Source organism: Protopterus annectens, chromosome 4.part0 (assembly GCF_019279795.1).
Source record: "Protopterus annectens isolate FY-2018-M chromosome 4.part0, PAN1.0, whole genome shotgun sequence".
In the NCBI taxonomy this organism is placed as follows: domain Eukaryota; kingdom Metazoa; phylum Chordata; order Ceratodontiformes; family Protopteridae; genus Protopterus; species Protopterus annectens.
Window position 1 is genome coordinate 137,883,935 of NC_056733.1, and position 27,945 is coordinate 137,911,879.

Consider the following 27,945-nt stretch of genomic DNA (forward strand, 5'->3'; position numbering starts at 1 on the left):
CCCTAGCAAGGAACATACATAGCACTTTTTCTCTTTCTGAACACTAAGAACAATGGACTAAACCGATAAACTGAGATAAACTGAACAAAAAATAGCTAGATGCGTGTAAAGCCACAGTAAAGGCAATGTATAATTAGCGCTTTCACCCACTTTTATTAAACACGTGAACTTCTTCAGAAAAGACAAGAGCCCTCCCAAACTTTTGCCTTTTAAATGAATTATACAAGAAATGATGTCAAAAACATTTTCACTCAATCAATTGACAAATAAATTATATCACACTTCATAACCTCAGAAATTAATTTCACATAAATGAACCTGCAATGTAAATATGAATGTTCATGCTGTCATTTTAAATTTATCTTATATAAACCTATACCTTACATTAATTCTCTTGCTATATTAATATTTATAAAAAGCTTTTACTTACTAAACTTAATCTATATAACAAAACGTATTTACATAAAAATACATATATTCAATGACTAGATTGATACCTAAAAATGTATAAAAATGTAGATGAAAACATTCATTTAAAATTGTCTAGTGTCTATTTAAAAATTGTGTATATATGTATAATAGAGATGTGTAAATGTAATATATACACACAATACCTTATGTATCAAATCAAGCATGTCCACTTGCTTGCGACAGCTGAAAACCTACTGTCAGCCCATCCAGTACCCACTATCTAAAACACCATAAGGACTACCTATATGGTGTAACTCACCCATCGTACTATAAACCATAAGACCTATAACCACTACACCAAATGCATGTACATAGTACAAAAATATATTGAAGGAAGGAACAATTTTCTTTTGATATGTCTGACTAGTTCCTCACCTACAACATGTCCAAAAATTCATATAAAAAGTGTATATGTGAATATGTTTAGTCTCCAAATGATTTGTATTATAAATATATGTTACATATTAATATATACGTACGTAAACAAACTTACTATGTAGGCAAAACTGTTAGAGTATTGAAACGCAGGATATATGAACATGTCCTGGCTATTAAAAACAAAGATAAGAACAATGCCCTAGCAAGACATGCGTTAACATGTAATGAATTCAACAAGTTTGAATTTTTCATCTTAGACCATGTAGATAAGGGTATATTTGTAGGAGATGTAAACAATAGATTGGAACAGAAGGAAGCTCTTTGGCAATTAATTCTAGGGGCTGATCAACCACCAGGTCTTAATGAAGTTATCAATATAAAATGTTTTTTGTTATACAAATGATTTTTATACGTATGTATATATTAATATGTAACATATATTTATAATACAAATCATTTGGAGACTAAACATATTCACATATACACTTTTTATATGAATTTTTGGACATGTTGTAGGTGAGGAACTAGTCAGACATATCAAAAGAAAATTGTTCCTTCCTTCAATATATTTTTGTACTATGTACATGCATTTGGTGTAGTGGTTGTAGGTCTTATGGTTTATAGTACGATGGATGAGTTACACCATATAGGTAGTCCTTATGGTGTTTTAGATAGTGGGTACTGGATGGGCTGACAGTAGGTTTTCAGCTGTCGCAAGCAAGTGGACATGCTGGATTTGATACATAAGGTATTGTGTGTATATATTACATTTACACATCTCTATTATACATATATACACAATTTTTAAATAGACACTAGACAATTTTAAATGAATGTTTTCATCTACATTTTTATACATTTTTAGGTATCAATCTAGTCATTGAATATATGTATTTTTATGTAAATACGTTTTGTTATATAGATTAAGTTTAGTAAGTAAAAGCTTTTTATAAATATTAATATAGCAAGAGAATTAATGTAAGGTATTGGTTTATATAAGATAAATTTAAAATGACAGCATGAACATTCATATTTACATTGCAGGTTCATTTATGTGAAATTAATTTCTGAGGTTATGAAGTGTGATATAATTTATTTGTCAATTGATTGAGTGAAAATGTTTTTGAAATCATTTCCTGTATAATTCATTTAAAAGGCAAAAGTTTGGGAGGGCTCTTGTCTTTTCTGAAGAAGTTCACGTGTTTAATAAAAGTGGATGAAAGCGCTAATTATACATTGCCTTTATTGTGGATTTACACGCATCTAGCTATTTTTTGTTCAGTTTATCTCACTTTTTCTCTTTCTATCTTAAAGGTTGGATCATCAGACAGCATTCAAGATACTCTAATTGCCCTTTTACTAAGCTCTTTTTCTGACTATAAGGATGTAAGCCTTCAACATGTAAATAGCTGTTACTAAAATTAAGCTTACAGAAAATATTACACACAAATCCTTGCTCCCCCTTAGTAATACTGACAAACAAGTAGTTATTCCATTGTGATCAGCATGATGAGCAAACTTAAAAAAATCTGTAGTTTTATTGATGTAGTCATAAACTTATTAATTTCATATAAAGACCCTTTCCATATCATAAATATATCATCCAAGAATCTTAAATAGATTTTGCCAAATTGGTAACATTCAGAGGTAAATACATATTTTTCTCCCAAGATGTTAAAATTAAATTAGCAAAAACTGGGGCACAACTAGCTCCCATTGTTACTGCTTTAGTCTGTTAATTAATTTCACCTTTATAAAATAAAAAACATATTGTTCAAGATCAGCCCCATCATGTCAACTATTAAATTAGCCCTGTCAGTACTTAAAAAGCTGCATACAGTATGAGAATTGTGAAAATAATCAAGACCTGTGTGTTGGGGTATACAGATAAACAGATTGACCACATCTGTAGTTAAAAAATATAAGTCACTGTCCCACATTTCCTGCTTGATTCTCCAGCAGGTCCCAAGAGTCCTTTAATATGTGATCTGATGTCAGTCTTCAGTCATTCTTGATGAATGGGACTCTGTTCCCTCGGAACCAGCTCAGCCATTATACAGCTTGCACCAGCTAAAAAAACTTTTGAGTTAAGACTCTACCCATAATGCCCCTCTCCCTGTTACCCCAGATCTCATTTGCAGCTCTGATAACAAGGCGCTTCAGCTGATACTCTCCAGCTAAGTGTTTTAATTTGCTCCTATTATTTTTCCTATTTTTCTATATACTTTATTTTGTAGAGCACTTTATTTCCCCTTTTCTAATGTATTTTATAGTGTGATATGTTTGTGTCTAAATTAGCTCTACCCTTGTTACCTTATTGTTGTTTGATTGGGCCCTCCCTTGGCTCTCAGAACCCTGGCAGTTTATGACTCTTCCCCAGTTTTGGAGGGCAGTCCTCCGGAGCAGGGTGTGACCCTGGTTACAAGGTTGTCTTTCTTGGTTCTTGGCTCACATCCCTCTTTAGCTGGGCCTGCCTTCCAGATCTTAGAGAGAGCTTTAGCCTTGGCAGGCTGTCAGCTGACCCTCCCTCTTCTTCGGAGTGTCATATGTTTATACCTTCTGGACTGCAGCTGTCACCATCTCACGTCAGGACTGCAAGCAGTGAAACAGCAAGATTTTCCTGTTCAGGGCCCCTCTTCTTTGGTGTCTTCCTTAGAGATCCCCACTGTGCAACTGTGCAACCATCCCATAAGAATACTTGCAAGAGGAACCATCTAGATTCTCCAGAAGAATCTGTCATGGAAGACACAGACTACTATGAAAGAGAGGGTTTCCCCATCCGATCACCCCCTGAAGATGTCTCATTTGCAGACATCCTGGAAACTGTAAAACAGAGTGGTGATTGTAAGTCCACAAACCCATCCTCAGAGGAATCTGTGTTCTTGCAGGCTTTTGGTGCACACCATGTACTTCCTGGGTGACCCCACCCACTGGCGACCTTATCAAGCTTATCGCACAGCAGGTGTGGAAAGCACCTGATTCCATACAGCCAGTTCCCTGGAGGCTGGACAAACTCTTATCAGCTCCAGAAAACCTACCACAATGAGGAAAAAGTTTAGCAGTAGATGCCATGGTGGTGGCAGCGGCCACCAAAAAGGAACTTCCGAAGGAGAGTTCCACTCTCCACCCGCCTAACCAAGAGTTTCAGACAATGGCCAGGTTTGGGAAGCAGGTCTTTGTATCATCGACCTTCACTCTTATGTCTTTGAATTTCATGGCACACTTTACTAGATTCCAAAGGAATCAGATAAAGGCGCTATTAGATACCCTCACTGGAGCTGTGTCTGATGAGGTGTAGGATAAAAGTGCCTCTCAGCTTGCCATCCTGGAGTCTATATTGAACTCGTCCATGTGGCTCATCATTCATGCTGCTGACAGAATGACTGGGGCAGTGGGTTCAGTTGTTGCCATATTGTCTCATGCCTGGATGCTCTTGTGTGACTTTGTGGAACCTTTCAAATCTTCCTTCATCAGTGCTCTTATTGATGGATTGCCATATGGCATCATGCCTGGATGCTCTTGTGTGACTTTGTGGAACCTTTCAAGTCTTCCTTCATCAGTGCTCTTATTGATGGATCTTCCTTGTTTGGACCCAAAGTCAGAGACACACCAGCCAGATGTGAAAAAGATGGAAAGACCCTTTCTGCCATGGTCATTCATTTATCTACTCCTCGGTGATCCTACTCTAGGAATCAGAGAAGTGGAAAATGTGGTTCAAAAAGTCAAAAGGGTCTTTTCAAGACACATGTGGCAAATAATCCCTTTGGGACAGAGGGGGGAGCTCAAGTAGAAGATGCCCTCCCCTTGACAGAGGAGGGCCGCAAAATCAGGGCTCCAGATATTCCTTCTCCAGGCAGCCCTGCCAGCACTCCTGAATGGAGGCCAGATTACTTACCTCCAGAAGCAGTCTGGGGAAGATTTTCACTGCATCATTCAGCCTGGCTATTGATAACTTCAGATACTTGGGTGCAGAGAATTATCACCAGAAGTTCCCTTTACTCTCTTTCCAAAGATCCAAAAAAGAGTCACTGATGTTCCATCCAATCAAGAGGGACCAAGCACCATAAAATCCAGAAGCTGCTAGAAAAAAGAGTCATCCAATAAGTCCCACCAGACCAAAGAGGATCCAGATTTTACTCAAGATTCTTCTTAGTACCAAAAATGACAGGGGACTGGAGACCAATTTTAGATCTCAGCCTTCTGAACAATTTCATTCAGCAAACAACATTTCAGGTGGTCACAGTCAAGTCTATCCTTCCCTTTCGAGAGGAAAACGATTGGATATGCTGTATAGACCTTCAGAATGCATATTACATCATAAAGATGGACAAACACTCCAGAAGGTTCCTCTACTTCTGGGTGGGAGCCAGTCATTTCTAATTCAGAGTGCTGCCCTTTGGTCTCACCACAGCCCCCAGGGTGTTCACCAAATGCATGGCAGTAGTAACAGCTCACTTGAAGCTGGATTCTGGGTGTTTCCATACCTAGACAACTGGCTCCTCTCTGCCCCAACCAGGCATCTACTGCTTCAAACCACAGACTTCATACTGAACCTTTTCCAGTTTTTGGGAATTATGATCAAGAGAGAGAAATTACAGTTGACTCCAACTTAAGACCTAGAAGTTATAGGAGTACACCTCAATACAATTTCTTGTGTAGCATCTCTCCCTCTACACAGACTACAAAAATTAAGGTTGCAAGTACAACTAATCATTTCCAAAAACAAGGCTCCTGCTTTTCTTGTTCTGCAAGCTGTTGGTTCTATGGAAGCCACCATAACTTTAGTGCCTCTCGCAAGGTATCACATAAGACTGTTTCAGTGGCTCTTAGCAGTGCAATGGTCAATACTGACACATTCAGTGTCTTATCAGATATTGATAACAAATCACTGCAAGAAGGATCTATCCTGGTGGATGAAGTCAGAGGAAAATCTATGGGGCTGCACCTTCACTCCTTCTCTGCCCACTGCCGTAGTGATCACAGACGCTTCCCAGATTGGGAGAAGCATTTTCTGGAAAGAACAGTTCAAGGCACTTGGTCCCCGCAAGAGGACAATTTACACATCAGTGTCCTAAAAATGAGGGTGGTGCTTTTAGCATTGCAAGCCTTTCTGTCTGGCCTTCCTTCAGGAACAGTTAAACTGCAATCAGACAACATGTCAGTAGTCTGGTACATCAACAAGCAAGGTGGAGCCAGATCCTACCCCTTCTGTCAGGAAGCCCTCAGTATATGGCAATGGGGTATCTCTACCAACCACTTCCTAATAGCAATGAATATCCCAGGAAGCTCCAATGTGATGGCAGACAAACTGAGCAGATGCATCCTCCAGCCTCATGAGTGGTTTCTAAATCCCAAGGTGGTGATGAAAATTTTTCGTCACTGGGGCCAGCCTTGCTGTGATCTTTTTGCCTCCTCAATAAACAACAAATGCAGCAGCTACTTTGCTCTAATTTCCCCACAGGGGGAGTCCCCGAGAGATGCACTCCTCCACAATTGGCACCTGGTACTACTTTATGCCTTTCCCCCATTCCCTCTCATTCCCCTATTCTTGAAGAAAACCCAAAAATTGAGAAGCAAAGTGATCCTCATTGCACCCTATAGGCCCCATCAAGTTTGGTTCCCCTTCCTTTGGCCTCACCTGATTCACCGTTGAAAGAATAATAGTATTACACTCACTGTCTTTTCAAAACTGTTGCTAGCATGATTATTAGCTTAAATAAAAAGCTGCAAGAATTATATGAAATATAAAGAGTTAATTTAGGAATAGTATAAAATGCAGAAAAATAGTAAGTGTGCTGGCAAGCATATATAGCTTAATTAGATATTGGCATCCATGTACAGGAGTATGTTATTGAGAAACAAAGTCTGTAAAAATAACTGCGTAGATGGCAGTTGGAAGGACATCAATGAAGTAAAGAGATGTAACATCAAGCACGATAAAATTGGAACATCAAGTTTCAGATAGTGCTGGAACACCACGTTTCAGATAACTGAGTTTCCCTGGACCACTGAACTTGAAAAAGAATCAAGGACAAATCATAAATTAGAAGAACAAAGAAAAATGCTATACAAAGTAAGATTTTAATGGATTCACTTCAGAAGCTCGAATTAACAAAATCTCGAACAGCAAATAACCGAAACCAAAAGATCGAGTTTCGGAAACTCGAACTTCTGAAGCGAAACCAACAACAAAAAAAAAAAGACAAACTTTGCTTTTGCAGGGGGGCTTCACCCTCCTGCACCCTGTGCCCCCCACACCCCCCTACTTAAATATACCAACTCCAAGATCGCGCTACAGTGGGAAAATGGGAAATCTCCCGTCTTGCGCTGTATGCGGAAATGCAAAACGGGAGATTTCTCATTTCCTGTCAACACTGCAAAAGAAATAAAACATTACATATACACAGAGCATACAAGAATCCTTGCCTCTGTGAGCACGCAATGTATTAAGGTAAGTAAACTCTTATTTTTAAACACTACACATATTCGATTTACTGAACTCTCGATCATATGGTCTCGACCATATGAAATTCGAGATTTCAGTAATTCGATTATGTGAAGTGTTCCCGATTTTAATACATAAGACTGAGAAAAAAATATCAGGCTTTTTGGTATAAATATGAGTGTGTATAAACAAGCTTTGGGAATTTGCCATAGAGACCTGACAGCATCTGTGTTGCATGCTTGTAGATCCAAAAGGAAAATGTAATAGTAAATGCATATTAACCGAAGCAGTTTGTCTCAGTATATTTATTGTACTTAGTATAATACAGTAATAAGACTAGTTGATCACAATAAATAGTTAAATATACTGTGGTATGCATAAATGTAAATGCAAGTAACAGCAAGAAACCAACAGAAGACGCGTATATAATTTTTCAATGGCGAGCCACAGTTGATGGACCGAATGGTTTCTTCTTGTGACAACTACAGCTTCTTTTTCATTTTATTCAGTTAGTACATCCAGTTGTAGTGCAAACGTTTGCCTTCTTATGCATAGTATCCAGTAGCAGAACAGTGCATCTCTGCAAGTTCAATAGGTCCTGTACATTCACAGAGCTGAATCTGCCAGCTGTGTTTGACCACCTTTTGGGAGAATTAACAAGGGACTTTCTACGTTTTCTCGATGGAAGATTTGGCCACCTTCCACAGAGAACCTGGTAATTCTATTTTTTGTTTCTCATTCTACAGCATGGATGCCATAAACAAAAGAAGTGTAAAGTGTAACACTACCTTTCAGGTAGACAGTAATTATAGTCCAGCGCATATATGGTCAGGATTTAAAGATTGGTATAAACATAACTGTAGCACAGGTAGTACTTTACTAGGTAAAGTCAATGCCAATGCTTTATGTAAATGCATTATGTTTAACTGGTATCTTAAACAGCAACATCATTGGTATAACAGTAAACATTTATTGTGCAAGTCATATAAAACTGCTTTCTGTGTGCAATGTCATAAAAGTAATGGTAAACAACCAGATGCATTATCTATCACCACATGTAAAATATTAATTTCAGAGTTACAATAGCAGTCAAGTCAGTTATATACAGAATCTTCTGTACATCTTGCTAGACAAAAATGGCATAAAACCAATGTACATTACAAAACAGATAAAAACACAAACTTCTAAGACACAGTCAGAGTGAGTTCAAAAAGTTCAGACAACATGTGCAAACACTTTTTCAGAAGTGCATAAGAGCTTTAAAGTCAGCAGAACAGAATACTGACAAATATAATCTGGTTAGTAAAGAGTTAAAGCAACAGCGGTTTACTACGCTGATAGAAAATAATTTACGATGTAGTAGTCGAAAATGGTTAAGCGTACACAGCAGAAACTTTCATTCAATTAAGGCAAGGCACTTAAACAGTGATTTTCAAACCATTTCAAGTAACAAAACAGTTCTAGGGTATAAAAATCAAATGAGAGTAGTTAAACGCAGTCAAGACATGACATCACAGGTGTATTTTCTTTTCACCTAAAGTGCAGCAAAAGGCACACAACAGCAAATGTAAATCAAGTAAATATATCTGATTTAAGCATGTGTTAGTTAACAATATTTTGTAATTGTATAATAGCATCAAAAATAGCAAAGGCTCCACCAAAAACAGTAATCAAAAACAATATTATGCATAGTTAGGCAAGTTAATGTTTATTACAACTGCATTCTAATATCAAGTTGCAAGTATATTAATGAATGACTGAAGGTGCAAGGAAGTGTTGAAGGAGTTATGGGATAAGCGTCTGGAATGCACAGAAAGAAAAAAAAGTATGTGATCACAAATCTTTCCAGGCTGGAATGGGTAGTTACAAGGAATGTTGCATAAGATAAAATGTTACTGGGACTGAAATTTATAAGGTCAAGGAAAAAAAAACTGGTCACCAGGCCAAATGGGCTTACGTTTTTCTATATGTCATTAATAATCTGTTTGCAAGTAAACACTATGAATACAGTCAGTACATGGGCTATAGTATGCAGTTAAATTATGCAGGTCCCTTTACAAAAAAGGGAGGGTACGAATAGCTACTAGTAACAGTAAACATCTTTTCAAAATCGGTAAAAGCAATTCCTACTACAATTTTGACAGTATAGGCAACAACAAAAGCTTTAAAAAATATTTTCTGTTTTTGAAAATGGTCAAAAATGATCAAATCAAAAAGCAATGTGTAAGACCAAAGTATCACAGTCTAGGTAACAGGCAAATTGGCAAGCATGCATTCAGTTCTCACAGCATAAAGCAAATAAACAATACTGCTATAAAATAATGTATACTACAGGGGGAAGGGCATGCTTTCAATTTTACACTAACTGTGTAAACAGTACTGCAAAAGGGACTAAAATAAAGGTACAAAGTGTTATTAATGTTTCAAGTAATGTAATTAGCAGGCTTTAGTTTAATGCAAAGTTTGTAAATTGGACTGAGTGTACATTACAGCCATGTATGTACAAATGCAAAAAATCTGTACAAGCAAGTGTATTCTGTACAGTACATAGTAAATGGTTTATCTGTGTAAACAGAGTAACAAGTCAAAGCTTGACATTTGTGACATATGTGTTTTTTTTTCAAAAGTCATATTCAGCAACTGCAAAATACAACTCATAACTGGTAATGCTTGTTATCATTGTGTTGACAATATAAAACTGTGTTAACTTGCTGTATTAAAAGAAAACTACAGGTTTTGTTTCCCAATGTGTTTTTAGTTAATAGCCATATAATGACTAAAAAGTACATACTAACGGAGACAGTTTTGTATTTAAAATAAAACAGAGGGAATGTATACAGTGATAGATATGTTTAAAATTATATAAATGCATGTGCACATCTATTTGCTGGTTAGATGCATATACACATCTGTTGCTATAATATATGTATAAATAATATAGTTAGTTAAATACATGTATTTCTGTTTGCTAACATACATATATTCTGGTACAGCTTGAAACAAGCTGAATGTTCAATGTCTGGAACATGCTTTCAGGACTATAGATAAAAATGCAGCTGTGAGACAAGGCACGCAGCATTCAACACAGACATCTGCATTTCATTTCCATCATTCTGAACATCAAAACAGAGGGAATTACAATATTTCACAAATAAAAGTTAGGAAAATACTACACAAAATAAAACACAAGACAATTTTAGTTGTACAGCATGTACCTTTGGGAGGATAACATTTAACACAAATATAGCAGCATGGTTAGTTGAACAAGGTCAGGCATACATAAAAGCAGGGGCAGCCCGTGCTATTGGACTGCCGGACTGCAGCCCCCCCAGCTGTAAAAAAAGAAAGAAAGTAAAATAAAATAAAATAAAATACAAAGAAAGAAAATAAAAAAAGATTGCAAGTAGCAGATCTTCGTGCATGTGCACTACCAGCATTTCCGATATCCAGACTGCTGCTGAGACAGTCTGGAGCATGCACAAACTGTCTCAGCAGCAGTCTGGATTAAGAAGCATTCAAGTGCAGAGATCCCAGAAGTCTATGCAGTTGTAACTGCATAGACTGTCACTGGAAAGGGATCGGACTCGGACTGCAATGTCGGCAGGTTGGGAGTCTCGTTGGGGAAGGACATCTTGTGGGCTTGTAGTGCTCCAACGAATGATACTGTGGAAGGAAAGATTTAGTGCTCCAATGAACAGACCTGTCCCAGGTAGGGTGTGTGTGTGTGTGTGTGTGTGTGTGTGTGTGTGTGTGTGTGTGTGTAAAATGCCCCAGGTGCTACATGGTGGTGGGTAGAGAATAAGGCTTGAACCCTGTACCCAGGTGGCAAGAGCTTGAATTCCCTACCCACCACCATTTGTAAAAATGTTGCAGATTTTTCCCTCATACATGTTCTGTTCCTCATAAAATCTGTGGTTTCTGTATTTTTGTGTCCTTGCAAAGCCAGTAGTGCATAGGTGAAGTGGTAGCATTGTTACCTGACAGCTACATGTTCTCTGGTTTGATTCTTGGCTGGGGTGCCTTACCTTTTGTGTGGAGTCTGTATGCCCTCCCTGTTTTTGTTTCCTCTAGTGTACTCTCATCTTACAAAGACATGTGTCTGTCTGGAGTGTTTCTCCCTGGGCCTCTGCTAAAAATTAGCTTTTGTTCCAAGTCAGACTTTCCTGGTTAACAAATGTTAAAAATGACACACATTTGAATATCAGACTTCATATTCTTCAGAAAGTGCATGGTAACACAAAAACTTTTATTCTAGCAATTTTCTAAGTGTATAAGATGGATATTTGAAATTTGTCCCTATTTTTGGGACTGTATTCCCCCATTATTGGCTTTGTCCAGGTTTTGTGCTAAGGTTGAGAACTATGGTAAGAACTGAATTCACTAAATATGTTTGGGGAATATATTCTTCCATTATTGGCTTTGTCCGGGTGTTTTTTGCTAAGAGGTTGAGAGCTATGGTGAGAAGTGAATTCACTGAATGTTTGGGGTCTGTAGTCACCCATTATTGGCTTTGTTCACGTGTTTTGTGCTAAGAGGTTGACAGTTGTGCTATGCTGAGAACTGAATTCACTAAATGGTAGCCATTTAAGTTTCCATCTTCCTCTTTCACAAAACAGCTGATTTGGCATAGTGGTATGTTACTCTGACTGTTTTGCACAGGGTCCTGGGTTTAAGGCTTGGCAGTGAAATGTATGGTGGTAACACAGCATTTTAGTCTAGCATCTTTCCAACATTATACAAGCAATTTTTAAAATGTGTCCCTGGTTTTTGGGCTTTTGTCCCCCCCCCAACAATAAACTTTGAGTTTTTCCAGATTTCTTTGTGCTGCAAAGTTCAGAGATACAACTGAGTGAGTAGATTTTACAAGGATCTGAGAGCTGCAGGGGAGCAAAAGTTTACTGCTGCTTATGCTGAGTCTGCTTGCATTGTTAATAGCACAACAGGTAGTATACTTGCTTTTGATGCAGGAGGCTGTGGGTTCTACTCCCACAGTAGATAGATGCATTGCTGATACTGTACTGTGTTGCAAAAGGGGTGGATGCTGCACTCCTTTTTGGCGAAGATACCTAGTATCTATGAACCTGTTATCAGTTTGCCATCCATTCCCTATTGCAATATTGCTAGCTTTTCAATTTTTTTAGTGTAAGATAGGCAATTTATTCCTCAAGGGTAACAGGCACTTTATTTGTAGATGAAACAATGAAATAGTTGTTTGCTAGCAGTAACCTCTTCATTAGTTACAGATCTCTTTAATGTTGAATTATTTAGATGACTTTTACTTCTTCAGAGATTGTGCATATGTACTGATACTGGTGGACTGTAGAAGTTTGAGTAGACTTTTATGATGGAAATGTTCTGAATTGGGCAGTTTTGTCATTACTGGTGCATGCATTTTGTTTCATTGTTTACTGGAAACATTTCAAAACAATAAATTTAAAACACCCTCTAAAGCTGCACTGTATTGTTCAAGGAATATAATTTAATACAGTCAGGGAGGTGTATGAAAGAGCATGTGTATGTTTCATGTGAAAGGGGCTTGTGATTTGAAAACAGCCCAAATCTAAAGTTAATCTGCCACTGGCAAAATGTATTTTCTTTGAATGTGGGTTTCAATGCTGTTTCAGTGATTGTGAGTTTTCAAGGGCAGAGAAGTTTTAATGCTAAGTCTGTTCTCATTGTGAGACTGCATTGCTTTGTTCAGCAGATATGATATCTGTTAGTGTTTGCGATGTAAAATGCAAAATAAAACTTTTAAATGAAGTCCAAATCATCGCAGAAGTAAAGCAGTATGCACATTAGTGTTTATGGTAAATGGGGTGAAATAGCCAAGTAATGGTTCATTGGAATGGCTGTAGGGGGGAAGCTCCATTCAACCATGATTCTGTGAGGGGGGAAGGGCAGCAAACTCAAAGACAGCCCCGGCTGAACTATACCTCTCAACTGTCCTGATTTTTGCAGAATGAATAGATTTTTGCTTCTTATTTTTGGTTTGTTCCTCATAAAATTTGTGGTTTTCTGTCAAATCATTTAGGAATGAAGTCACTAAATAATGACAGACACCGAGTTTCAGACTTCATAACCTTCAGAAAAATGCATGCTAAAGCAAGACCTGTTATTCGATCAACTGTCTCAGTTTATACAAGAGCAATTTTTAGTACTCTTTATATGATCCCCCCCATATATTTGGCCTTGTCCAGATTTCCTGCATTGACAGGTTGAGAGGTACATGCAAATAAATTGCTTTATAGAATTAGGCATATCCAAACCTCTCAACTGTCCCCAATTTTGGCTCAAAATGTTGCTCTTCCCCTAATAATCCCTCTGCAAAATGGCAATTTTGGAAGAAAACATGGAGGGTTTACAATTAATAAATAACTGTAATAATCAGTTATAGATTAGTTTTATTTCAGAAATGCATGTAGATTCTTTTATTTTGTCAGCTGCTCAAGTTAGCAGTACTAATATTAAAAAGTGTCCCTTCTTTGACAGGTTCCCAGCTGTATTGTGTGGCTATTTTATATTTTTGAATCACATTTTTGGTCCATTTTTCATAAAATTGTGTTTTTTTTTGGCAAATTAGTGGCAAATCATTAAAGACTGAAGTTAGAAAATAATGACAGACATTTCAGTTTCAGAGTTCATACCCTTCAGAAAACTCATATTAATGCAAGACCTACTATTCTATTATCTTTCTAAGTTTATAAGAGCAATACTTAAAAATTGTCCTTATATTTGGGCCTTTGTCCCACTTCTATGTATGGCTTTGTCCAGATTTCTTGGTCTGAGGTTGAGAGGTATGACAAATGTGTCAGGGCCATCACAGTCATCCAGAGACATTTCAAATTGTGACATACTTGTTGCACCCCACTCCCCCATGTAGTGACTCTGGATGTGTCCAAGCAAGGCAAGGAGCAGTTATGCAGTGTAAATGTGCAGAGTATCCCCCCATCCAAGGTAGACACAAGTATTACAATGGCTTTTCATCTGTCCTTGATTTTGCAGAATGTTCTGGTTTCTGTCATATTTTATACTGTTGATTTATGCTTATTATTATTCAGAAAGTGCCTGTTGCTCTGTGTTTAAGTAGCAGTGCTTTAATGACCATCTGGTAAGCTTGACTGAGATTGTAAGATGCAAGTAAGTTTTAATAAGCATACTGTTAAAGAATTGCCAACATTGAAAGCCTTTCTGTTGTTGCCATGCAGAGAATACTTACATAACTAGATAACATATAAGCCTTGGGTATTGAAATGCATATGACAGTATTTCTAATAAAGGACAGGATTACATTATTTTAAGAGCTCATTACAGGCTTTACCTGCAAACTAAAGAGAATGCCAATCTATCATGTGTGGTCCATATCCTGTGCAATAATCCTTAAGCAATGTATGCTGAGCTTGTTTCCTGTTTGCTTTTCATTTTTTACTTTGATCATGTTTTCCCCGTGAAACAAGAAGATAGTTGTTGTCAGGCAGCAGGTCTTTTTTGGATAAGAAACATTTTTACAAGTGGGGGTATCACAGAGATTGCTACTTTCAGCATGTTACCTGGTACTTTAATAAAGCTGAATATAAATTATAATTAGAACTGGAGTACAAGGAGAAGTGGTTTGAGTTGAGTGATGCTTGTTTTTCTTATACTTGATTTTGACTAGCATTCCAGTAATGTATTTAAAAAGTAATTTATTTTTTCATGCCTCACAACCTTTTTATTTCCATCTAGATATTAAGTAAGCTGTCATGCAGCCAATGGATTGAAATCTGTTTTTTCTTCTACACTTCACTTTGTCTTGATTGGACTCTCATAATGATGGTTTGGCACCCAGGGCAGAATATTTAATTAAAGTTACAGTTTTTGAGGTTTTGATCTTAGCTCCTCCCCTTTCTAGTTGGCCACACCCATTCCTGTTAACCCCACCCATTCAGCTGTCTCCTGCAGCTCCCCTTTGATTTGACGTCACCAGCCACCACTGTATAAAAGTAGAGCAAGACTCAGACTGGCATAAATATTTCAATAAACAGCTCTATATTAGATGCTGTACATTACGTCAAAAATGTAACAGTTCTGACAAGGGAAGACATCATGCAAAAAATGTCATAGTGTGTAGACAATAACACAAAAATAAGAATAAACTCAACAGGGGAAGAAAAGGATATGATTTTTACCAATACTCTGTTTATTTGTATAATAACACAGTAATACAAAAAAAGACCATGGGTTAAAATACTTATCACTTTGGGTAACAGGCCAGTACTTCATACAGATCAAATGGTAAAAATACCATCCACTTGTACTATGATAGGACAACAATATCAAAAAAGCAATATTACACTTCAATATTACATTTTCAGGTTTTAAATATACCAAATGTAGATTTAAAAGAGCTTGGTATGGAAACTAGTCGATTGCCTTCACATTTCAAAAGGTTTGTTAAAGTGGCACCACAGTTTGTACGTGTAGTTTCAAATAACCCAGTGTTAATAGTAAAATACAAAAACAGAAGCTGACACTGCCCATAATTGGTGGGACATATTCACAAAATGGTCATCATCTGGGACCAAATTGCTAAATTGGTTAATACATCCTGTGTTAGTAGTTTTGGGGGTCATAATAATAATGACAGCTTGGAATTGTTTTATATGCTGCAGGTTACAAAGAGTTGCAATAACTCAACAAGTCATGGTAAATACTGTAAATAACAATGCTAAAAAAAAAACAAATGCAGTCTTTTCTTTAACTGAAGATGTAAGAGTGTTCAATCTCGCCGTTTGTTCTTACACACGGGTTCGGAGCCGATCCTCGGCTCCGAGTCGGCCGAATTGCAAAGCTCTGAATCTCAGAGAAGGTCGAGACCAGCCCATATCCCACAATCCTCCCTGCCATTACTCAGATCTAGTTTGCCGCTGCAACAGATCGGATTGAGGAGAGCTTGGACCAGATAGAAACTTGAGTTGTTGTTGATTTCCTCAGATAAGGATTCTAATTTTTTTCTTGCTGATACTTCTTTATAGTTAGTAGTTATTGCAGAAGTGCTGTGTGTGTGTGATATATATATATATATATATATATATATATATATATATATATATATATATATATATATATACCCATTTTTCTTCTTCAGGCACCCTTGTGGCCTAACCTTTTTTCTTGGGTGTGTTTTTTTTTTTGTGAGAGTTTTATATATATAACCTGTTTAGTATACATATATTGCTATAGGATTAGTAATTTTTTTCTATTATCATAGTTATTGTCATTGTTTCTGTACTATGTCAGAAAAAGCCAAATCTGGCTTTAAAAGATGTCAGTGTGGGCAGAAAATGTCCATTACTGACAATCATGCTTCCTGTGTCTACTGTCTTGGCCCTCTCCATCTCCAAGAGGATTGCTCTATTTGTCATTCCTTTAGCGGGAGGGTTATGACAGATAGACGCAGGAAGCTTATTGACAGAGGATTGTTGAAGCCGGCCTTTCAAGAGGCTTTGGACAAGTCAGATCAGGCTTCTAAATCCTCAAAGGGGTCGAAGATGTCGGAGCCCATGTCATCGGCTCCGAGTTCATCTTCGGGTTCGTCACGGTTCCACAGATCTCGGGGTCGAGCGTCGAACATTTATCTTTTCCTGAGCCCCAGATCTTGGAACCGGTGTCAGAACTGCCACCACTGTCCATTCTTTGGTTGGTGCCATCTTCGGCTCCTTCGACCCGTTCTTCCAGACCCTTGTCTGACACAGATGTGGATCGTGTCGTGCAGAAACTCATGGAGAACACGGCCCTTTCCAAATTAATTGCAGTTTCCTCCCAGTTGGTGTCGAAACTAGAAGGCCTCCCCATATCTCCAACGGGTCCTCCTTCGAGACCCATCCAGATCTCGGAGCTGGGAGAAGATGACCTGATGATAGTGGAGCCCTCGGTGCCGAAACCATCCATTGCACGATTGACACCTTTGACTCCTTCGGAACTGTTAGGGGAGTCGCGCAGCCGACGGTCTTTGCTCGGTTCCGGGACCGAGAGTCGTACCGACCTGTCAGTCCCGACTCTCCCTCTCGGGCCTCGGCACAGACTGGTTCGGCTCCGTCCTCAGGGTCGGAGCCCACGGCACCTGGTTCTGGGATGCTTCCGTGTTCTTCAGAACCAGGGGAGCCCTCAGCCAGGGGTTCAGGGGCCTTTGACCTTATGAGGAAGGTATTGTCTGCACAGACAAGCACATCATCAGGGGAATCTACTCCTTCCCCAAAGGGGCCACTTTCTGTTTCTGCTCCCACGATCCATCCCAAGCGTCAAGCCCAATTGCCTCAGCCACCCACAGAGGGTTCCCCCTGTTCCTTGGAGGCCTCACCAGAAGCCCCCTCTGATGAGGTCCCAAGGAAACGGTTGTGCAAGAGGAGGCACATAGATTCCCCACAGGAATCTCTAACGTCTGACACCGACTTGGATGAGGCAGAGGGGTCCCCCAAATCACCCTCGGAGGATGTGTCATTTGCAGACATCCTAGAGATCTTGAAACAGAGGGATGATTGGCAGTCCCTAGCCCCCTCTGAGGAAGAGTCGGTGCTGCTGAAGGCTTTTGGGGCTCAACCTTCTACCTCCTGGGTGACCCCGCCCTTCGATGAATTAATGGATTTGATTGCTCAAAGGGCGTGGGAGACACCTGACACAGTGGAACCAGTACCTAGGAAACCACACAAGTTCATCACTGCCCCCCAAGATAAATCTTATCTCACCAAGGGAGTCCCTGTCGATGCTATGGTGGTGGCGGCAGCCACGAAAAAGGAGATGTCTGAGTCTTCCTCTCTGTTTATCCTCCTAATAAGGATTCTATGACTATGGACAGATATGGGAAGTGCATTTTTAGTTCAGCGACTTTTTCCATGCGTTCGCTAAACTACCTGACCCATTTCACACGTTTGCAGAGGGATCTCATCAAAGAGCTGACAGATACCCTCCAGGGTAACACAGATGCTGCTGTTTCAGATAAGGTAACAGCACAACTTAACACCCTTACATCCATAGTAAACTCATCCATGAGGCTCATCTCCTATGCAGCCCGAGGGATCGAGTATAGCTGCAGCTTCAGCGATTGCTCTTCGAAGACAATCATGGATGCAGCTGTGCTCCTTTGTGGAAGCCTTCAAGTCTTCCTTTGCCAATGCCCCTTTTGATGGTGCCACACTTTTCGGACCTAAGGTTAAGGAGACTCTCACTCAGTGCGAGCAAGAGGGAAAGACCCTGTCTGCTGTCGGGGTCCATTTTTCCGCTCCTACTAGACCGTACCCCAAAGCGCAACGAGGCGGAAAAATGTGGTTCCGTAAGAATCAGGGATCTTTTCAGACCACGCAGAGTGATACCCCCTCCAGAGGCAGAGGGAGGGGGTAGAAATGGAAGACGCCGCCCCGGCGGCAGAGGGGGTCCGCATAACCAAGTCGACATGGATTCCGTCCCTGGGAAGCCTTTCCAGCACTCCTGAATGGAGGCCCGGCTATCCTGCTCTGGAGGCAGTCGGGGGTCGCTTAGCTTTATACCCACTGGCCTGGCTAAACATTACTTCAGATTCTTGGGTAAAAAGCATTATAACCAGAGGATACAAAATCCCCTTCATTTCAACACCACCTCTACAAAGAAAATTTCCAGATGTGCCACCCCGTCTGCGAAAACTAGCAGCTGTAGAAATTTCAAAGCTGCTCGAGAACAGAGTCATCCAACCAGTCCCAGTGGACCAAAGAGGATTCGGAACTGACTCAAGGTTCTTTTTAGTTCCAAAAAAGACAGGGGACTGGAGACCGATCTTAGATCTCAGCCATCTCAACAACTTCGTGAAGAAGGAAAAGTCCCGGATGGTCACGCTTCAATCGATCCTTCCATTCTTACAGAAGGACGATTGGATGTGCTCTATAGATCTCAAAGACGCGTACTACCACATCAAAATGGCCAGACTGTCTAGAGATCACCTGCGCTTCCGGCTGGGGGCCAGTCACTTTCAGTTTCAAGCTCTGCCCTTTGGACTCACCTCAGCCCCCAGGGTATTCACCAAATGCATGGCAGTAGTTGCAGCTCACTTGAGATGACAAGGATTCCGGGTGTTTCCCTGTCTGGACGACTGGCTCCTCACCGCCACCACCGAGTGTCGACTATTGCAAGCCAGAGACTATACAATCGGCCTTTGTTCCCACTTAGGGATATCCATAAACTTCGAAAAGTCTTGCTTATCGCCCTCACAGTGTATTTCCTTCATCGGAGCAGATCTAAATACACGATCGACACTACTGAAACTCCCCCCAGTAAGAGCTTCAACGCTCAAACAGCAGGTCCTACTTCTTCTAGTCAGCAAGAAAGCCCCAGCCAAACTGGTGTTAAAAGTGTTGGGACTGATGGCAGCCGCACTAATTGCAGTCCCTATGGGAAGGTTACACATGAGGATTCTTCAATGGATGCTCTTTGCGCAGTGGTCGTTCCAACACCTACCCCTAATGCACAAGATCATGATAACAGAATCTTGCAGACAGGACCTCTCATGGTGGGTGCGCCTGCGATCAGAACCTCACTGTGGGTCGTCCGTTCGTTCTACCCATTCCAACAGCCACAATAACCACGGACACTTCCCTGATAGGGTGGGGGGGCCTTTTTCAGGGAAGAACAGTCCAAGGAGAATGGTCCAGCATGGAGTACACTCTACATATAAATGTTCTGGAGTTGAGGGCGGTGTTCCTGGCGTTGCAACACTTCCAAGCCCTCTTACCTCTAGGGACAGTAGCAGTTCAGACAGACAACATGTCTGTAGTCTGGTACATAAACAAGCAAGGGGGAACCAGGTCTTACCCGTTATGCAGAGAGGCCATGAGAATTTGGCAATGGGCAGAGTCCACGGGTCGCTTTCTGATATCAATGCACATTCCGGGGTCATCCAACGTCATTGCGGACAGGTTGAGCAGAGCCATCCTGTTACCTCACGAGAAAAGATCTTCCACAAATGGGGCCAGCCTTGCTGCGATCTGTTTGCTTCCCCATTGAATGCAAAATGCAGAAGCTACTTTGCCCTTCTACCCCCTCAGGGGGATGTCCCCAGGGACGCACTGATACACGATTGGCCCCCGGGTCTCCTATATGCATTCCCACCGACTCCATTGATTCCCAGATTTCTACAGAAAGCCAGGAGCCTGGAAAGGACTATAATACTCATAGCCCCATTCTGGCCTCGTCAAATATGGTTTCCCTTTCTTCAAGCTCATCAAATAGAGGAACCGTGGATTCTGGACTCAGTGCCAGATCTGCTGACACATTCGTTGGGATTTCCTCACCCGTCTCTACAGTCCCTCAAACTAGCAGCTTGGCTGCTCCACTTCCCTGCCTAGCCAGGTCTCATCTACTCCTTCCATCAGTTCAACACATCCTAGTTGCTTCTCATAAAGCCTCTACTACTAAGCTCTATACGAGTAAGTGGAAATGCTTTGTATATTGGGCATCTAGTCAAAACTTAGATCCCTTGGTAGCTCCTCTACATAAAATTTTAGAATTCTTATCCATCCTTTTTCACGAAGGAGCTTCTACTTCCACTCTAAGAGTACAGTTGGCGGCCATATCAAACTTCCATATTGGTGAGGGAGGTTCTTCCATTATGTCTCACAGGCTTTGTAAAGCCTTTTTGAAAGGAACCTTCCATCTTAGACCGCCTGTCAGAAAAACTTTCTTTCCATGGAGCCTGAATTTGCTGCTGTCGCAACTCATGTTGCCACCTTTTGAACCTGCTTCATCATGCCTCCTAAAGTTCATGTCGTGGAAGACGCTGTTTCTCGTCACCGTGACCTCAGCTCGTAGAGTCTCAGAGCTGCAGGTCTTATCGGTCAGACCAGCTTACCTGATATTCCATCCAGACAGGGTTTCTTTGCGTACAAATCCATCTTTCCTTCCAAAAGTATGTTCAGTTATGAATATTAACCAGTCTATAGAACTCCCTACCTTTTTCAAAAACCATACTAACAAACTGGAGTATATGTTGCACAAGTTGGATGTTCACAGGCAGCTAAGATTTTATTTAGACAGGACCAAAGCTTTCAGAAAAATGGATCAACTCTTCGTCGCTTTTGCAGACAATAAAAAGGGCATGGCAATTACTAAACGTACACTATCTAAATGGCTTGCTGACTGTATAACATTTGTATACTCTAAATCAAACAAATCCTTACCAAACAAACCTAAGGCCCATTCTACCAGATCCGTTTCCACTTCCGTAGCTCATGCGGCTCGCTTGTCTTTGGACACTATTTGTGCAGCAGCCACGTGGTCTAAACCACATACTTTCATCACTCATTATAGAGTGGACAAGGTCTCCAAGGATAGGACATCATTTGGTTCCACTGTGCTTAGGAACGTTCTTCCATGAGTCACTCGGGGTCACGGAGCTAGGGACGCTACCCATTTGTAAGAACAAACGGCGAGATTGAACACTCTTACATAAAGAAGTTATGTCCTTACCATAACGTTCCATGTAGAGTGTTCATCTTGCCTTTGTTCTTACATTCCCTCCCTTTCCCCCATGTGTTTGGAAGAACTGGTAGGATTAGAGTCTGATAGACGTGTCTTGACCCTTTGCCGGGTATATGGTCCCGTGTGTCATGGGATATATGCTTAGACCATTAGTTATTGCTATGGTGAGAGAGTGTCTCTGAATGGCTGAAGAGAGTGTATGCTTCTAGCACCGCAGGTGTTGGATCCTTTTGTCTGGTTTGCTTGCAAACTAGATCTGAGTAATGGCAGGGAGGATTGTGGGATATGGGCTGGTCTCGAGCTTCTCTGAGATTCAGAGCTTTGCAATTCGGCCGACTCGTTGCCGAGGATCAGCTCCGAACCCGTGTGTAAGAACAAAGGCGAGATGAACACTCTACATGGAACTTTATGGTAAGGACATAACTTCTTTTTTAGTCCGTTCCTCAAAAATACAATAAGGGGGAACTGAGAAAATAACAGTATTATATTCACTCTTTCCAAAACTGTTGCTGGCATGATTATTATCTTAAATAAAAAGCTGCAAAAATGATATGAAATATAAAGGGTTAATTTAGGAATAGTATAAAATGCAGAAAAATAGTAAGTGTGCTTGCAAGCATATATAGCTTAATTAGATATTGGCATCCATTTAAACGAATATGTTATTGAGAAACAAAGTCGGTAAAAATAACTGTGCAGATGGCAGCTGAAAGGACATCAACAAAGTAAAGAGATGTAACATCAAGCAAGATAAAGTTGGAACATCAAGTTTCAGATAGTGCTGAAACACCACATTTCAGATAACTGAGTTTCCCTGGACCACCAAGCTTGAAAAAGAATCAAGGACAAATCATAAATTAGAAGAACAAAGAAAAATGTAAAACAAAGGAAGATTGTAATACATCATTCTGAGAAAAAATATTATACTTTTTGGTATAAATATGAGTGTGTATAAACAAGCTTTGGGAATTTGCCATAGAGAGCTGACAGCATCTGTGTTGCATGCTAGTAGATCCAAAAGGAAAATGTAATAGTAAATGCGTATTAACTGAAGCAGTTTATTTCAGTGTATTTATTGTACTTAGTACAATACTGTAATAAGACTAGTTGGTCACAATAAATAGTTAAATATACTGTGGTATGCATGCATGTAAATGCAAGTAACAGCAAGAAACCAACAGAAGACATGTATGTAATTTTTCAACTGTCCTTGGACCCAGATCCAGACCTGTTGTCTCACCCACAGGAATTGGTGCATCCCAACCTTCACAATCTCAAGCTGACAGCTTGGTATCTCCAATTCCATTAATTGCCAGGCAGAGCAAATTACCTTCCCCAGTACAAAAAAATCCTTCTGGCTTCTCATAAACCATCCACCAGGAAACTCTGCCTTAGCAAATGGAAGAGATTTTCAATCTGGGATCGTACAAATAAGGTGTTGGAATTTCTGGCTTCCCTTTTTGAACTAGGAGCTTCTGCTTCCACCATCAAAGTCCAATTAGCAGCCATTTCCAATTTCCACAGTGAGCTTGGTGGTCATCCCCTTATTTCCCAATGATTATGTAAAACCTTTCTTAAAGATGCTTTACATCTAAAGCCCCTGTTCAAGGGATCCTACATCTCCATGGGATTTGACCTTAGTGTTACAATCTTTAGTCCTTCAGCCATTTGAGCCAGCAGCTACTTGCAATCTCAGGTTCCTGTCATGGAAAACTCTTTTTCTTCAGCCCATTACTTCTGCCAAGAGAGTTTCTGAATTGCAGGCCGTATGTGTGAAACATCCTTTTATGATTTTTCATAAGCATAGGTTGCCATTAAGAACCAATCCTTCTTTTCTACCTAAAGTGGTTTCAGAATCTAATATTAACCAGACCATAGATTTTCCAAATAAAGGTGAATATTGTTTGTATTTGTTAGATGTTCACAAACTATTACATTTCTATCTGGACAGAACCAAGTCATCTAGAAAATCAGATCAATTATTTGTGTCCTTTTCATGTTTAAATTTGAGTAAACCAGTCTCGAAAGTTACCTTATCAAAATGGCTTAGGGATTGTGTTGCTTTCATTTACAAGCATAATAACCTCAAGTTGCCTGTGCCAGTTAAAGTGCCTTTCACCAGATCTGTATCCACTTCAGCTGTTTTCCACTTCAAGGCTTCCATGGATGAAATAGGTGCAGCTGCAATGTAGGCCACTCCACATACCTTTTTCACTCATTACAAATTGGATACAGCCTCCACAGGAAGAGCATCTTTTGGCGCTCTGGTGCTCAGGAATATCCTTCCTTATGGCCACCCAGGATCTAAAGTAGCTGGGGACTCTGTCCCTTTTGTCAAGAATGAATGAAGATTGACAACATCAGATAAAGAAGTTATTTCCTTACCATAACATTCCATCTGTGTTGATCTTCATTCATTCTTGGCAACCCACCCTCCTCCCCCCTCCTAAGGATGTTTGGAGGTTCAGACCTTTGTTTTGGTAGGATGGTTAGGTTTCACATTAGACAGGGCTTCTGTTAACCTTCTGATTCTGTTATCCTTCTATACTTGGCTGCAAACTCGATCTGAGGTAATTGGGAGAGGGGCTTTATGGGTAGAGTCTTAGCTCGAGAGTTTTTTTGGCTGGTACAAGCTGTATAATTGCCGAGCCAGTTCCGAGGGGCCAGAACCAAGTCCCATTCATCAAGAATAAATGAAGATCAACAACACAGGTGGAACATTATGGTAAGGACATAGCTTCTTTTTTTAAAGATCCCAAATACTGGTTTAAGCTTATGATCTATAAATACTGATAGAGGATAGGTTTTTGAATTATGCACTGAAACTGTAGGTTTAAAAGGGAGACTTACCATGTAATTGTGGACCTTGGGAATCCCAAATATATTTGGAATGTAAGGGTTCTTGTATTCCAGTGTGGTACTTGCAGACAGTGTCCATGTATTTTAGAAACCGATTAATTTTGTGTAATAGGTTTAAGTTGATTGTATACCCTAAACCAGGTTATTGTAGCACAACAGGGATTACTTATTTGGGTATTTGCACAGTATGTATATGTTTTTATGCATAAAAACAGAAAGGGCTTTAGGGGGTTAGGATTTATGAACATATTGATGATATCAATAAATGTAACAAAAATAATAACACTTTACAAGTATACTTTAACTTGTAATAAGTTTCAGAAGTTTAATTTTGTTATTCCAGAACAGGTAGTCAAAGATCCTAGGAGTGGAATGTGGGAAGTTTTATTGGAATACAAGAAATTACTATGGCAGTTGAAATTATGTGCTCATACCACCCTTGGATTAAATAAACAATTTTGATTAGCCCAGTTTTACAGTTAAGAGCAGCTAAATTGTGATTATTTATATAATATTGTACATCTAATTTTTACATGTTGAATTTTTAAAAAATATAACATATTGATTTAGGTCACTTTTTAGAAGTGTGTTTTGAGGAAGCCCCTGTAATCAAGGGGATGAAAGCGCTTAATTTATTGGAATTACTTTAAACCTGGTTCACACATCTTTTAAAACTTTTATTAGCATTTTATAGGAATGGTTCTTGTGGGACTGATTTTTTGTAGCTTTTATTTTACTTTTGGGGCTAGAGTAAGTATTTAAAGTGCTTTTTACTCTGTTTTCCTGGGGGAAAGTTAGCACCACTCATGGCTTCACCATGGTACAATTTACTGGTTCCTCAGCTAGACCTTCTTCCAGCCATACAAAGAAAAAAAATTGTTAAGCAGCCTTTGCAAGCACAGCAGGCTGGTAGTTTACCTCAGCAACAGCTGGTTGACTGTGTTGTGGCCAAAACTGGTTCCTCAGACCACTCATCATTTTCTTTGGATCCATTTGTTGTAGTCCCTACAGTCACCATAGACCAAAGCTTAGATACATCCTATGTGGCTGTTGGAGTCCCCTTAGTGGGCATGAGAGCTATCCTGGCAGCCTTGGGAGAAGGGACAGGGAGCCTCTGCTTGGCCAGAATGTTGTGCCCATCCCTGAGGAAGGTGTTATAAGTTGTTGGCATTTCTGGGTTTGTTTCTTTAGAGAGTCATGTGAAAAAGAACCAGAAAACTAAGCATTTGTCGTCTCCTGTATCAGCTATGCAAAACACAAGTATGTTATTAGTACAGGTTCTTGATCCCTTCTTATAAAGCTGTTTCTGATAAGAGAAACATGGATTCTTCTTTCCCTAAAGAGGTTCAAGATCTGACCTTTAGGAGAATGTGAAGAGATAGATTTTTTTTCTCCTCATGTTTTTGAGAAGAGTGTAGTATCTGATTCTCCCAGTGAAGGATTCTCTTTTTCTGAGACTGTTTTCAGGATGCATCAATGTTTTCAGTGTGAAGACAGTGAGGTTTCTCAATCCCTTAGAAAATATTATGATTTGTTACAAATGAAATTTCCAGAACCTTCAACTATCGCTCCAATTCTGTCTGCCTTGGAGGATGATTTTTTCACAGCCTGTAATTTCCCTGACAGTGAGCCTGCTGCCCCTAAAAAGCAGATTGATTATATAAAGTTCCTCCTCCTTTTAAGTTTTTATCCAATAATTCCAGACCTGACCCAGCAGCTGTTGCTTTAGTAAATCCAGCTTCTACTAAACATTTTGTTAATTTTAAATCCTCTCCTTCAGACAAAGATTGGAAAGCTTTTCACAAGTTTGGGAAAAAAGTAAATATTTCTGCAACTTTAATATTCAGAATTATCAGTTGTCAAGTTCATATGTTGAAGTGTATTCTGGCTAATTGTGAAAGTTATGTGAATGTTTTGGCATCTCATTCCTCTTGTGAGGAGAAGTCTGCTTTGTGTAATATGTTTTTGTGAGGAGAAGTCTGCTTTGTGTAATATATATTTTTTTCAGTTTCCAAGTCACTGCCCACTGTTTAAAATGTGCCCCTTTGACTTATGGATACTACTTCTAGGGCTGCTGCCACTGGAACTGTTTTCAGGAGGTTTGCCTAGCTGTGTTCTCAGAACTTCCCAGAGGATGTCAAGAATGAAAATTTGAATTCTCCCTTAGATAGAGATCTAGTTTTGGGGCCTTCTGCTGCAGAAGTCATCAAAAAAAGTATGATGAGAGGAGAAAGCTGATTCAGGAATTATATCAGATTTTCCAGCCCTCCTAAGTTTTCCAGCCAGTTCTCTGCTCCCTTGTCTAACTCTATCAAAACGCAAACTAAACAACCCCAGCATAATGCTGATAAGCAGGCATTTCAAAATCAATTATCAAAACCAAGGAAAAATACAAGAACCTAATAAATCCAAAGACGTACACAGATTTGGAGTACCAAACAGCTTTAATCCTAGTACCTCTGCATTTTGCCTTCGAGGGATATCAACATATCAAATTCTAAAGCTTAAATATACTAAACAATGAATGCACATTATACATAAACACATCCCTTAACTTATTAGCAAATAATGTACCACTACCACAGTTGCCAGATGGTTGGGCTAATTTTATTTGCTAATAAGTTAAATCAGCTGGAGACCACTTTCATTTTTATTTTTGGAACCTTGGTCCCACATGGACTAAATCAGGAGGTGTTAAATTTTTAAAAAAATCTTATTGATAATATGTCCATAAATGTGGGTATGTGTGTATGTATATATATATATATATATATATATATATATATATATATATATATATATACATATATATACATATATATATATATATATATATATATATATGTGTGTGTTTGTGTGTGTATGTAATTCTTATATGAGTACATACGCACATTATGAGAGGGTGTTTTTTTATGTAAGTTTGGTCAAATTTCTTTGATGTTATTGCTGTAGAATTCATAGTAATTTTTTGTTGAAATTTTGTTGCTGCTGAAGTTCTCTGGGAAATGTAGTTTTTCATGACTAAGGGATGTGTTTAAGTATAATATGCACTGGTCACTTTAAAAGTGGGATGTATAGACAGATTTTGAAACACAATTGTTTAATTGTTTAGTATATTTAAGCATTAGAATTTGATATGTTGATATCCCTTGAAGGCGAAATGCCGAGGTACCAGGATTTAAAGCTGTTTGGTATTTCAAAATCAATAGCAGGGAAGTTTCAAAAAGAAAGCTGGCACATCCCAGAACAAAGGACAGTCCAATAAGTCAGACTGACAATGTGAATGACTTTGTCACCCCCCAGTAGTTTCTTAA

The 27,945-nt window shown here is 39.4% G+C and overlaps 1 protein-coding gene across 1 annotated transcript in view; it reads left to right on the plus strand.

Moving 5' to 3' along the window:
• The window catches only part of LOC122800226 (dynein axonemal heavy chain 17-like), a 17,083,451-nt gene that overhangs the window by 14,981,199 nt on the left and 2,074,307 nt on the right, over positions 1-27,945 (plus strand). The window lies entirely within an intron of this gene.